An 11,694-nucleotide genomic window follows, 5' to 3' on the forward strand; every position below is an offset into this window, starting at 1 on the left:
GGAGGCGGGTGAATGTGCCCTGGGCCATCGGACAGCTTGTCAATCAAAGGAGGAGTTTACATTACGTAAATTATATTCCTTATTCTTAGGGCTGTCAGTTTATCGCGTTATGAAAGTTAACTCAAAAATATTTTTTTATTTTTATTTAAATATTTTTTTATCTCATTCATTCCATAAGAACGTAGAATACACATTTACAGACTTTTTTTTAACATGGTCCATTTGCATGTTCTTGGTCTCTGATTCTAGGGACATCTATGGATCTCAGGGAATGTATTCCCAGTGTCAGAAATACTGTGTCTGTTACTAGGCTTGAGTAAATTATAATGAACCAAATGAGAATATCAATAAAAAATAATTGTATCTTTGCCTGTGAATAACACCATGCTAAAATTGACCAGACCTGAAAAATCTAAGCAAATTAATAAAGGGAAGATGATTAAACAGAAGGTTTTGTAGATACAGTACATCCGGACACATGCCATTTGAAATATGATTATAGAATATAGAATATCAGGCCTAAAATGGTTATGCGATTAATTACATTCATTAATTACAAATCCTGTAATTAATTAGATAAATTATTTTAATCGCCTGACAGCACTACTTATTCTTCTTTATGACTGGCCAAACGGTGGTCTATTTGGCCATAAAATGTGCTTTAAATAAGGTATAACTTTACAGAAGAAAACTTGACGAGAATTCTCCAATTCACAGATCTGAAGTTCCCTTCGGTTGGCTTTGGACCCATATTTACCCATCGGTCTTGTTAATTTCATAAAACGGCATTCAAAGCAGGCTTTGCTGCAAGCTACTGTATCTAAAAGCTGCAAGAGTCTGTTGACAAGCTACTCTATCTAAAAGATGTACAATCTACGTTGTATTTTATGGCAATAAAACGTTCAGCTTTGTTCGACCCGTGAGATATAATCACGAAAATTACGTCAGAATTGTTTGCAAAGAATATTTTCAGCAGCTTTGACAGAGGCTGGTGTGAGCTAGGTAGTGTAGTTTTATGAAATTTCAATGTCCATTGAAAGCCCTCTGTCTCCTCTTTCTTAGGACTACAGCGTCTTTATATATTTTTTTAACTTAAATTTTGTATTAACATTTATAGACAAACAACACTTACACAATACCTACAATGACATCAACAACACAACAGTACATCCATATGGGCCCCTTGAATTCGGCCGCGCTCAGCCTCCTAGACCTCCATGAGAGGGACCCCCCCGCCTCCCGCCATCCACCCCCAGAAACAGGGCTCCCCCACATCTCAGGGCCGTCCCACGCGGGGCCGAGCACTCAGCGACACGGGTACCTTGAATTCGATTGGGCCAGGCCCAGCAGAGGTTCGAGGGGCGGCACTCCCCCCCACCGAGCCAAGCCCGCTACCTCCCATGTCACCAAGCACCCCACCCCACGGCCGACGACCCCACAACATCCAAGACTCCCCCCCCCCCCCCCCCCCCCCCGGGCCAAACCGCGGAAACAATGGTCCCCCTCCCCCGACATCCCCTCCCCTGAGTTAAGCCCATTGGAGCCCCCCATATCCCAGGCCGCTGCGCTCGCAGCCGGGCCCCCAGCGACACGGGTCCCTTGAATCAATTGGGCCAGGCCCAGTAGAGGAAAGGATAGGGGACTCCCCCCCACCGAGCCAAGCCCGCTATTTCCCATGCCACAGAGAGCCCCACCCCACGCCCACTGACCCCCCAACACACAGGGCCCCGCCGGGCAAAGCCCAGCCGCTCTGATCCCCCTGAGAGAAACCCCTCCCTCCCGCCCTCCTCCCCGAGAGACAGAACACCCCCATATCCTGGTCCACCATGCGCGGAGCCGAGCACCCAGAGCCCCCACCCGCCCCCGCCCGCCCGCCAGGCCCCCGGCCCACGAGAACCCCAAGCCCAGGCCCGCAGAAGGCCAAAGCACCACGCCTCAAAGGCCCCCCGACACCCCGCGACCCCAAGCCCGGTGCCCTCCCGGCCCGGTGACCAGACCGCCCCGGCCATGGCAGCCGAGGGCCCCTGGAAACCCCACCTCCCCCACACGATCCCACAACACGCAAGGCCCCCCCTCTCCCGGGTCGAACCGACACCTGCCCACCTCTGTACCTCCCATGTTACCGACATTACCGCATACATTTATGAAAATAAAACTAACAACACAATAAGAAAAGATTACCTGAATATAAATGGTTATATGGTTCGCACTCTTTCCCCGGTTGGCGGTTTGGAGGGGGATCAGCCCTCCCACTGGAGAAGCCCCCCCTCCAGAGACGGAGATACCCCCCAAAGGAGATTCTCCAAGCCTCTCTTCATGTCCAAAATGTTTTATTCTTGTCCTTCATATTTGTCCATGTGCACATTTAAAGCAACTGCTATTCTAACATAACTCTGAAGAAATAATATAAAAGAAGACTAAAGACAATTGGCACTTCCCAGCAGACCCGGCGCCATGGGCGGGCATTAGGGGGCCGGGCCCGCCCACTGAGTCAGCTGTGCCCACCCTGGTAAAAAAATAAATTTTGGTCAATCAAAGTCGACTATCCAAATCCTTAGTCGGGGACAGCCCTAGTGGGCACTGATGTCAACAACAACACTACTGAAGCTAGCACGGCACTCTGTGAGAATTCGTTTTCTACCCTCAAGAACGTATGCTTCATCGACGCAAGGCCAATTTAATTCAGTTGGCATTTGAGAAGGACTTAACAAAAAAGTTCAGGAATGAGTGGAGGGGCAGTGTTTTAAGAAGATTTCACTCTGTCCCCAAACGCCGCTTGCCGCTCTACTAATGATGGTGAGTAGCCTGTGGAGGAATTTTGTTTGCTTTTTTATGCACCTTATTTTTGTCAGTTCAGTTCAGTTTGTCAGTGAATTCAGAAGTGTTGAATAAATGGAGACTTTTCAAAGATATAGAATAGAATAGAATAGAAATGTATTATCCTGAGGGAAATTTGACACTGCAAATCACTCAATATTAAACATTTAGACAGAACAAGTCACGAATAAGAATAACAAAACAAATGGCCTAAGAATAGAATAAAATGAAATAGAATAAAAATAGAATAAAAGATACTGTAAATAAATACAGTAAAAATATACTGAAGTCTACAGTAGGTGTAATATTGCACAGTGCTGTTTAAAAAGTAAGAGTCCAGGAAGATGGTTTGATTGATTGAATTGATTGAAAACCTTATTAACAGATTGCAGAATGGGTACAATACAGTACAGCTCAATACACACAATTGTTAAGGGGATGCAGACCAGAGAAAGACTTTCGTCTTGTTTACATCATGGTCCCCCATTTTCAATTAATCAGGACTATGACATACATGACATACAGATAGACAGTACTGCTACATCTATACATTTATGACATACCAGATTTGCAAATACAGTACTGTTTGTGATACAAAAAGAGTCCAGAAAAGGGAGTATATACATTTGACAAACTGTCACTCTGTGCTCAGTGATGCAGTGAGGCACAGTGATGCATTGTATAGTCTGATGGCTGTCGGAATGAAGGACTTCCTGTGCCGTTCAGTGCTGCATTTAGGTAGTGTGAGCCTATAACAACATGCTCCTCCTGTCAGCCAAGTCTGTGTATAGTGGGTGGGAGGGGTTTTCCCTGATGGCCTGGAGTTTAGCAAGGCTCCTCCTCTCTGCCACCCTCGCTAGGGGGTCCAGCTCCACCCCAACCACGCTGCTGGCCTTCCTGACCATCTTATCCAGCTTGTTTGTGTCCCCTCCTCTCAGTCCGCTGCCCCAGCAGGTCTGTTATATATATCCGTTCAGTCTGTTTTTGTATAAGTGAATGTTCTTAAGATAGAGAGAAATTAGATTTTTCAATTGCCTCTCTGCTGTTTAGTTCAGCACCGTGGGCAGCGCCAAGCAAGCCACAGCGCCGTTGTCCCAGCTGAAACGTATAAAAGGGAACCTGTGTTGAAAAACCATTGTGCCCCCCCGAGAACATTTTATGCCCCCCCACTAATTTGTTTCTGCAGCCTGGTCTGCTTCCCAGGTAATTCTTTTAAAGCCTGTTTGACCCCCGTTGGCGGGTTGGAGGGGTAAAGCTCTCCTGGAGAGGGCCCCTCCTATAACGACGGAGATATCCCCTGTGGGGATTCTCCAATGTCCCTATTATTGTCCAACACCTCAGTGCCCGAGTCCTGGTTGGTCCGATTGTATCCAGCGTCTCCCTGTCCCTCCCCCGGGTGGCCGTCCGTTTCACCTCTCCCGATCCAGCCTCCATGTTCCTCCGAACACCCCGCTTTGCATCGAGTCCATTCCTCGCGTTGGCCATGTTAGCTTGCAGCTCCCTCTCCAACCAGGCCTTGCTGCGGCCCCACGCCCCGCTAGCTTGTATCGCTTGCTGCGTCATATTCCTCGTGGTAGCTTCCATGTTAGCTTGCAGCTCCGTCTCCGGCCAGGCCTCGCTGCGGCCCCACGCCCCGCTAGCTTGTATCGCTTGCTGCGTCATATTCCTCGTGGTAGCTTCCGTGTTAGCTTGCAGCTCCTTCTCCGGCCAGGCCTCGCCACGGTCCAACTCCACGTTAGCCCCGAGTCCATCGATGTCGCTCTGGATGTTCTGCGTGCCAGTCTGGATAGCCTGGTTAGCTAACTCCATAGCCTGTGTGCTAGCCCGTATGTCCTGGACGCTAGCTTGTATGCTATCTTGTATAGCTTGGATAGCCTTTGTGTTAGCTTGTATGTTAGCTTGTAGCTTCGCTACCCAGGCGGGCTCCACGTCTCTGTCTACCTGCGTCACGCTCGTCTGAGCTACCTCTGCCGCCATTTCCTCGTGTCGAGATCTTTCCTCCGGTGTTTGTACGTCTTCTGGGGTCCTCTTTCTCTCGCTCTTTCTCGTGGTCATCCTTCCTTTTCTCTTATATCCTTGAATTGTCACTTTTTATTTAGTTTTAGACGGTTTTACTTCCCTTTCTCGATATTGTTTGTTATTCTCACACATCTCAAAACCGGACGACTACAACGTCTTTATGACACGTAATTTCCTCGCGTCTAATTCATCTGGTTTCCGCTGGGAGGCGTTGAGATATTTAACACTTAAAATTAGGGATGTCCGATATTATCGGCCGATATCGGCATTAAAATGTGATATCGGAAAATATCGGTATCGGTTTTAAAAAATATATATATAAAAAAAAAAATTACATTTATTTAACCTTTATTTACCCAGGCAAGCAAGTAAGAACAAATTCTGATTTAATTTATTGTCAAAAGTATGCATAATGTTGTGTTAATTCCACAACAAGAGATATGTAATGTTAAAGGGGAACTATTTTACTATTTCTTTCACTATTTGGGCACTTTTACACAATTCCTGTGAGTCTATGGAACACCTCTGTAATATATATATTTTTTTTATTCATTGTTTTGTATTTCTAATCAAGTCCTCAAAAACAGCATTTTTCTACCTCAAGATCTTAAGCCGTTTTGAGCCTGGGCTCCAACCACTGTGTGCAGCTCATCTTGTACCTGATGCCACACAGCCACATTAACATGCAGCAGTGTCTTTCTGACATCACAAATCATCACATTTTCAAATGACTCAGTTCAGTGAGGGTGAATATTGTGAGAGGAGAATTGGAAGAATGCGCCAATATGAGAATTAGAGACATAGATCATATTAATATAAGTTCACATAGCTAGGAAACAATGCTAAACACTCAAAAAGGCCATTTATAAGATAGTTCCCCTTTAATTACCTGAAATTATTCCGTTTTTTGGGGGGGGAAACCAGGGGCGGATCTAGGATCGTAGGAGATCCGGGGCTTAGCCCAGAGGCCCCCCCCCCCCCCTTTTTTTTCTTTTTTTTTTTTTTTTTTTTATTTCGACAGGCAAGGGGTGGTTTGGAGGGGGTCAGGCAGGACCCCCTCCACGACAATTTTTTTTTGAATTTAATGAACCTGTATGTGCAATTTCCTGCAATATAGAGCCTTCAATCTTGACCAATAAAGCTGCTCTTTTCACTATAAAACTCAGTTAACCATAACGTAGTTATGGTTAGATTTATATATTGGGGGGGGATATATCATATTTTTCATATAATCAAAAAGTGGTGGAGCAAGAATAGATCATACCTTTGCTCCCAATAGTGGGAGAGCAGAGATGCTCCGAATGCTCTTATGGCCAGGCGTCTATGATTCACTGATACAAAGTAAAATAGTGCAGTGCAATAAAATAGTTAGTAAAATAGAATAAAATAATGCAATAGTGCATTGCAATAAAATAGTTATCGTATTTTTTCGGGAGGCCGGTAAGGAGTGCATTACAGTAGTCGAGTCGGCTTGAGATAAAGGCATGGATCTGGTTTTCAGCGTCCTTTTGATTTATAAATGGCCGTACTTTAGCTATGTTTCTAAGGTGGAAGAATTAAGTTGTCAACTTGTTGATTGTGATTTAAAGCTTAGGTCTGACTCTGAGTCTACCATAACACCAAGACTTAACTCACTCAAATACAGTTAGCTGCTGGATAGACCACAGATGGAAATTAGCCTCTGCTAAATCTGGTGCAAACATAATATATAATATAGGTAACGCACCTAACGCATGTTTTTTTTTTTACAATTCATCATTGTTACATGAATATATTATATTCATGTAACAATGATGAGTTGTAAAAAAACAAAAAAAACATGCGTTAGGTGCGTTACCTTTAGCGTAACCACCACCTTAAAGCGGACAAAAGATACTAGAGAACACTTAAATTAACACCCTTTAATGAAGCAAACTAATAACTTAACTCACTCAAATACAAAACTTAAATAACTTAACAAATACAAAAGTCAGCATCTGGTTGAAGTCACTTCAGATGATCCAGGGAACATGCCTCGCATCCACTGAAAAGAAAATATAAAACAAAAGTGGTATTAGGATTGAAGTAAAACAATCAAATAAAATGCATCTTATTCTCTTATAGTACATGTGATGTGCTGTACGTGTGTAAAAAACAAACAAACATGAAATGCATCTTATTCTCTTACATGTGGTGCTGTCTTTACTGCTCTTGTCTTCACTCCCTTCTTCTCACTCAGTTTTCATCTCTTGTGTCACTCTCTTCCTCTGCTTTTCTGCACAAGTTTTATGACTAATTTCCAATTCTCTCCATTATTTTCCTCACTTTGTTCTCTCTTCCTCACTTCTTATACAGACATTCTCTTCTGTCCACCAATGCTCCTCCTGGCTTCTCATACATTGTTCTTCTCTCTCCTTCTCATAACTTCTTATGATGTCTTGTTTTCACGTATTTTTCTTGATGCTCATACATTTTCTTCACATTCTCCTTTAATCCCCTTCAGGGCTGTCCCTAACAATTCTTTTTATAATCAATTAATCAGGACAGCTCTATTCCCATTTATTTGTATCCCTCTCCCACTGGAAATTGACAAACTTAAAATTTCAGAAATGTAATGAATGAATTCAAATAACTATATACATGTAAAACAATTAAACATCAACATTATATCCATTCCACTCCTGTTCTCCTTTCTTCTTCACAATCCACTCCTTCCCTGTCCTGTCCTATGTGCACCCTTTGTTCCTAGTTTTTTTCCTCATTGCACTCCTTTCCAACTGCTATCCCCCCACCCCTCTCTCCCACCCCCATCTTTTTTTTCTACTTCTTTTGTTGTGGTGGCAAAGTAAGGCACTGCCGGCGTGGCTTTAATTGAGCAAATCTGTCAATAATTTTGTCAGGGGTTATGGCATCCAGGTTGCCCTTCTCGATGGATATGATGGCCAGGTCATTGAGCCTGTCTTGGCCCATTGTGCTCCTCAACCATGTGTGCAGCCGGCGTAAGGCGCTGAAGGAGCGTTCACAGCTGCAGCTGCTTACCGGCATAGTCAGGGCCACTTGAAGGACAGCGTTCAGGGTGGGAAACATGTCTCTGTCAAGGATCTTGAACACAGTGGCTATGTCAGGGTCTCTCTCTCTCTCTGTGGTTGTGTCAGGGACTTTCTCCAGCCTTCTCTTCTCTTTCTCCAGCCATCTCTTGAAGAAGTTCTTTGCCACCAGGAGTTCTTCTGGCTTCAGGTTGATGCTATAGTGGGTAGCAAGGCTTTTGAGAGCATCTTCGGAGAGAAAGGCCGCTGTGGTTGGGTTGCAGGCTTGAATGCCTGACATAAGCTCATCTCCCACATCTGAAAAGCGATTGGTGAGCTCCTGTATCATCCTGTCCAGGCAGGGATAAAAGAGCTGGTCTCTGAAATCACCTGGGGTGGTCTGATTGGAGGTTGCTCCACAGGCTGACTCCACCACAAAATCCTCCAATCTTTTTTGTTTCTGCCGCCTGGGACCAACAGGGAGCTGGATGTGATGTTCCTCACATATGGTCATGGCACTCTTGAACACATCTTCAGCCCCAGGGTCTGTGCGGAGATCCGTCAAGGTTTCAACCACTGCAGTCTTGTACTGCACTGCTCTTCCCAAGTCCAAACTTTCCCCCTGCAGGTACTGGTGGAGCCCTTCGGTTATCCCCAGGAGTTTGGCAAACATCACCAGCATATAGATGGTCTTCGGCTTGCTGAGATTTGACAGGATCCCTTGGGCTGTGGCTGTTTTCATTGTCCCGAGACATGCTAGAATGGCAGGGAGGTTGTTTACAACAGCTTTTACAGACCTCACCTGGCTTGCCCATCTTGTTGTCGAGAGCTGTACAAGTGCAGATGGGTGTAATCCTAGTTGCTTCTGGATTTCAATGAACTTGTTATGGTTAACAAGTGACTTATTGAAAAAAGTGTACACATTTTCAAGCAGGTCGAAGAATGTGGCAGCTTCAGGTATGGCTTTGCATGTGTTGCACAGGACAAGGTTGAGCCTGTGTGCATAACAGTGTATATACACTGCTTCAGGGTGTCGCTCTCTGAAGCGGGCCTGGACACCCCCCACTGCTCCACTCATCACTGATGCTCCATCATACGTCTGTGCAACACACATGAGGCCCCCTAGGTTGTGGGACTGCAGCACTGCCTCTATTCCATCTGCAATGGACTTTGCATCAAATTTGTCTAGCTTGTGTAGCCCAAGAAAAGCCTCTCTTGGGGAACCTTCCACTGTGACGTAGTGAACACATACTGCCAGCTGCTCTGTCTGGTGATCTCTGGCTTCATCTGCCATCACAGAGTACATTTTGGAGGCTATAATTTCTTTTGTGACATTTTCTGTTATTTCTTGTGCAATGCTGGTCATCATTTCATTCTGGGACAAATGGGAGAGGTACGTGGCATTTTTAGGAGGTGTATATTCTTGGAGAAATGGGTCAAATAGTTTGACGAGTTTCAAGCATTCTAGGAAGTTGCCTGGATTCTGGCTAGCCTCCTGCTCATCATGCCCACGGAATGGGATGCCTTGCTTCCCTAAAAATGTGGTTACACCCACAATGCGCTGAAGGTATTGGCGCCTCTCTGATATTTCTTCTGCGCTTGCAGTATGTATCAGCTCTACCACATCTCCATGAGTTCCTGTGCTTTTAAAGCTATGCCAACATGTCATGCTTGACTTGTGGAAGTCAGTTTTCTCATGCTCACGGAAGGAATCCAAAGCCCTTTTCCAGTTGGAAAATCCAGGGGTACTGAGGAGAGCATCTTTATTGGTGCGAATATTCTGTCTTCCAAACTGCTGACATGGAAAGCAAAATGCAGAGTTCCTGGCTACTGAGTACTCCAGCCATTTAAATTGCTCGAACCAGCTCTTATTAAATGCTCTCTTCTGCAAACCGAAGTGGCTGAAGGGGTACTGGGGGAGGCACACCTGCTTAGGGCCATGTTCTTGTGTGCCTAAATCAGCAAACAATCCTGCTGCCCCTTGTTGCTCTTCCCTACATGTAGCTGCCTCATCTGTGTGAACATAAAAATGTATTTATATATCTCAAATTCACAACAAAGGTTATCTCATGACACTTTTCATATAGAGCTGGTCTAGAACCATACTCTCAAATATAAAAGAAAATGACACCTGTAGATTCACAAACCTGAAACATCTTTTGTTGGTGGACAGGCGGATGCAGCTGTATTGGTTAGCAGCAGCTGACCTGTATTACAAAATACAGTAAACACACACACACACATTCACCATAATTTATATTTGTATAAAACGACATAATTGATGGGCTGAGGCTAGTCATGTTGTGTGATATATATATATCAGGGCAGACTGTGCTCACCATTTAGCCTATATCACCATTTAACTTACAGTAACTTAGTTAACATTACATCTTAGTTAGGAGAGATTTTGAGCCATGTTCCATACATACATACATACATACATACATACATACATACATACATACATACATACATACATACATACATACATACATACATACATACATACATACATACATACATACATACATACATACATACATACATACATACATACATACATACATACATACATACATACATACATACTTAGTGTGGTTACTTAGAATCAAATACAAGCTATCACTCTTTTTCAAACACCATCAGCCTGTTATTCACTTTACAATAGTTATTTACACATAAAAACAAGTATATATAATACAATATAATCCACAAATAAATGTGAAGGAGAATTTCCTAAACACCCTCTTGCATGTGGCATTCTCCAAGAAGCAAAATTATAGACACATTATATCAATATACCCCCCCCCCCCCCATAAATGTATGACATTGCCAGCTATGCCCATAATACATACAAGCAGCTCTACTCAAATGTCTGGCTTGTTTGGATTCTTACCGTGTAAGGTAACATTACATTGTAATCTTTCGTTTTTATTGTAACATAATGTTATGGTTGGATAGCATAGCAAAGTTAAGCTACCATTAGCAGCAGCAATCAGCACTGCAGTCAACTTCCTTTCAGTTTCAAATATAAGATTCACAAACCTGAAACATCATCCGTTTCATCATTGGTGATGATGTTGTTATTGTTGTTGTCTGCAGCAGTTTGTGGCGCCTGCTTCTTTGATGCAAAAAACGTTCTAATATCCATCACGTTAGGACGGTAGGTTTTCCAAATCGAATTGAATAAACTCTTCTTCAGGGCAGGGCAGACTATGCAGGCTGCTTCCGGGAAGTTCCGGCCCCTGCTGCCTCTCTGTTGGACTTCGGTACTGCACGTTACTCACAAGTTCACCTCACGTAATTTTTTCTTTTAGCATTTTAGATCCGGGGCTTTTCAGAATACATCCGGGGCTTGAGCCCAGGTAGCCACCCCCTAGCTCCGCGCCTGGGGGAAACCCTGCATATATCGGTATTGGTTGATATCGGTTGATATCGGTATCGGAAATTAAGAGTTGGACAATATCTGTATATCGGTATCGGTAAAAAAGCCAATATCGAGCATCCCTACTTAAAATCATTGGTAAACAAACGTAGTACTGAAAATATACACTTTGACTCCTGTTTTGACAGGGTTAGGGTATTTTCTTTACTCTTGGCTACATTTGAAAAAGACACGCAATATTAATTAATACGGACTGTATTGATCTATTTATGACATGAAATAAATCTCAACCCGGTACCGGGCCGATCGGGCTTAAGGGGTTAAAATCTCCTCAGTCATCCATTGTCACTGAAACCAAGCCGTGGAATTATTGTGTTGCATCCTATTTCACTTTATCAAGTGAATTCATCAACAATTCATCATACCTACTCTGATTACTGGTTTTGCGCGGGATACGTGAAAGCTATG

The 11,694-nt window shown here is 43.9% G+C and overlaps 1 long non-coding RNA gene across 1 annotated transcript; it reads right to left on the minus strand.

The window, feature by feature from the left end:
• Window positions 1–6,722: 6,722 nt before the first annotated feature.
• Window positions 6,723–11,023, minus strand: LOC311228698. The gene is made up of 3 exons (XR_014619683.1): window positions 10,887–11,023; window positions 9,989–10,048; window positions 6,723–6,859 (listed from the first exon to the last, which is right to left on the minus strand). It is a non-coding gene; the product is annotated as an uncharacterized lncRNA (long non-coding RNA).
• Window positions 11,024–11,694: the final 671 nt, after the last annotated feature.

This window comes from Notolepis coatsorum, assembly GCF_963971535.1.
Source record: "Notolepis coatsorum genome assembly, chromosome: 5".
In the NCBI taxonomy this organism is placed as follows: Eukaryota; Metazoa; Chordata; class Actinopteri; order Aulopiformes; family Paralepididae; genus Notolepis; species Notolepis coatsorum.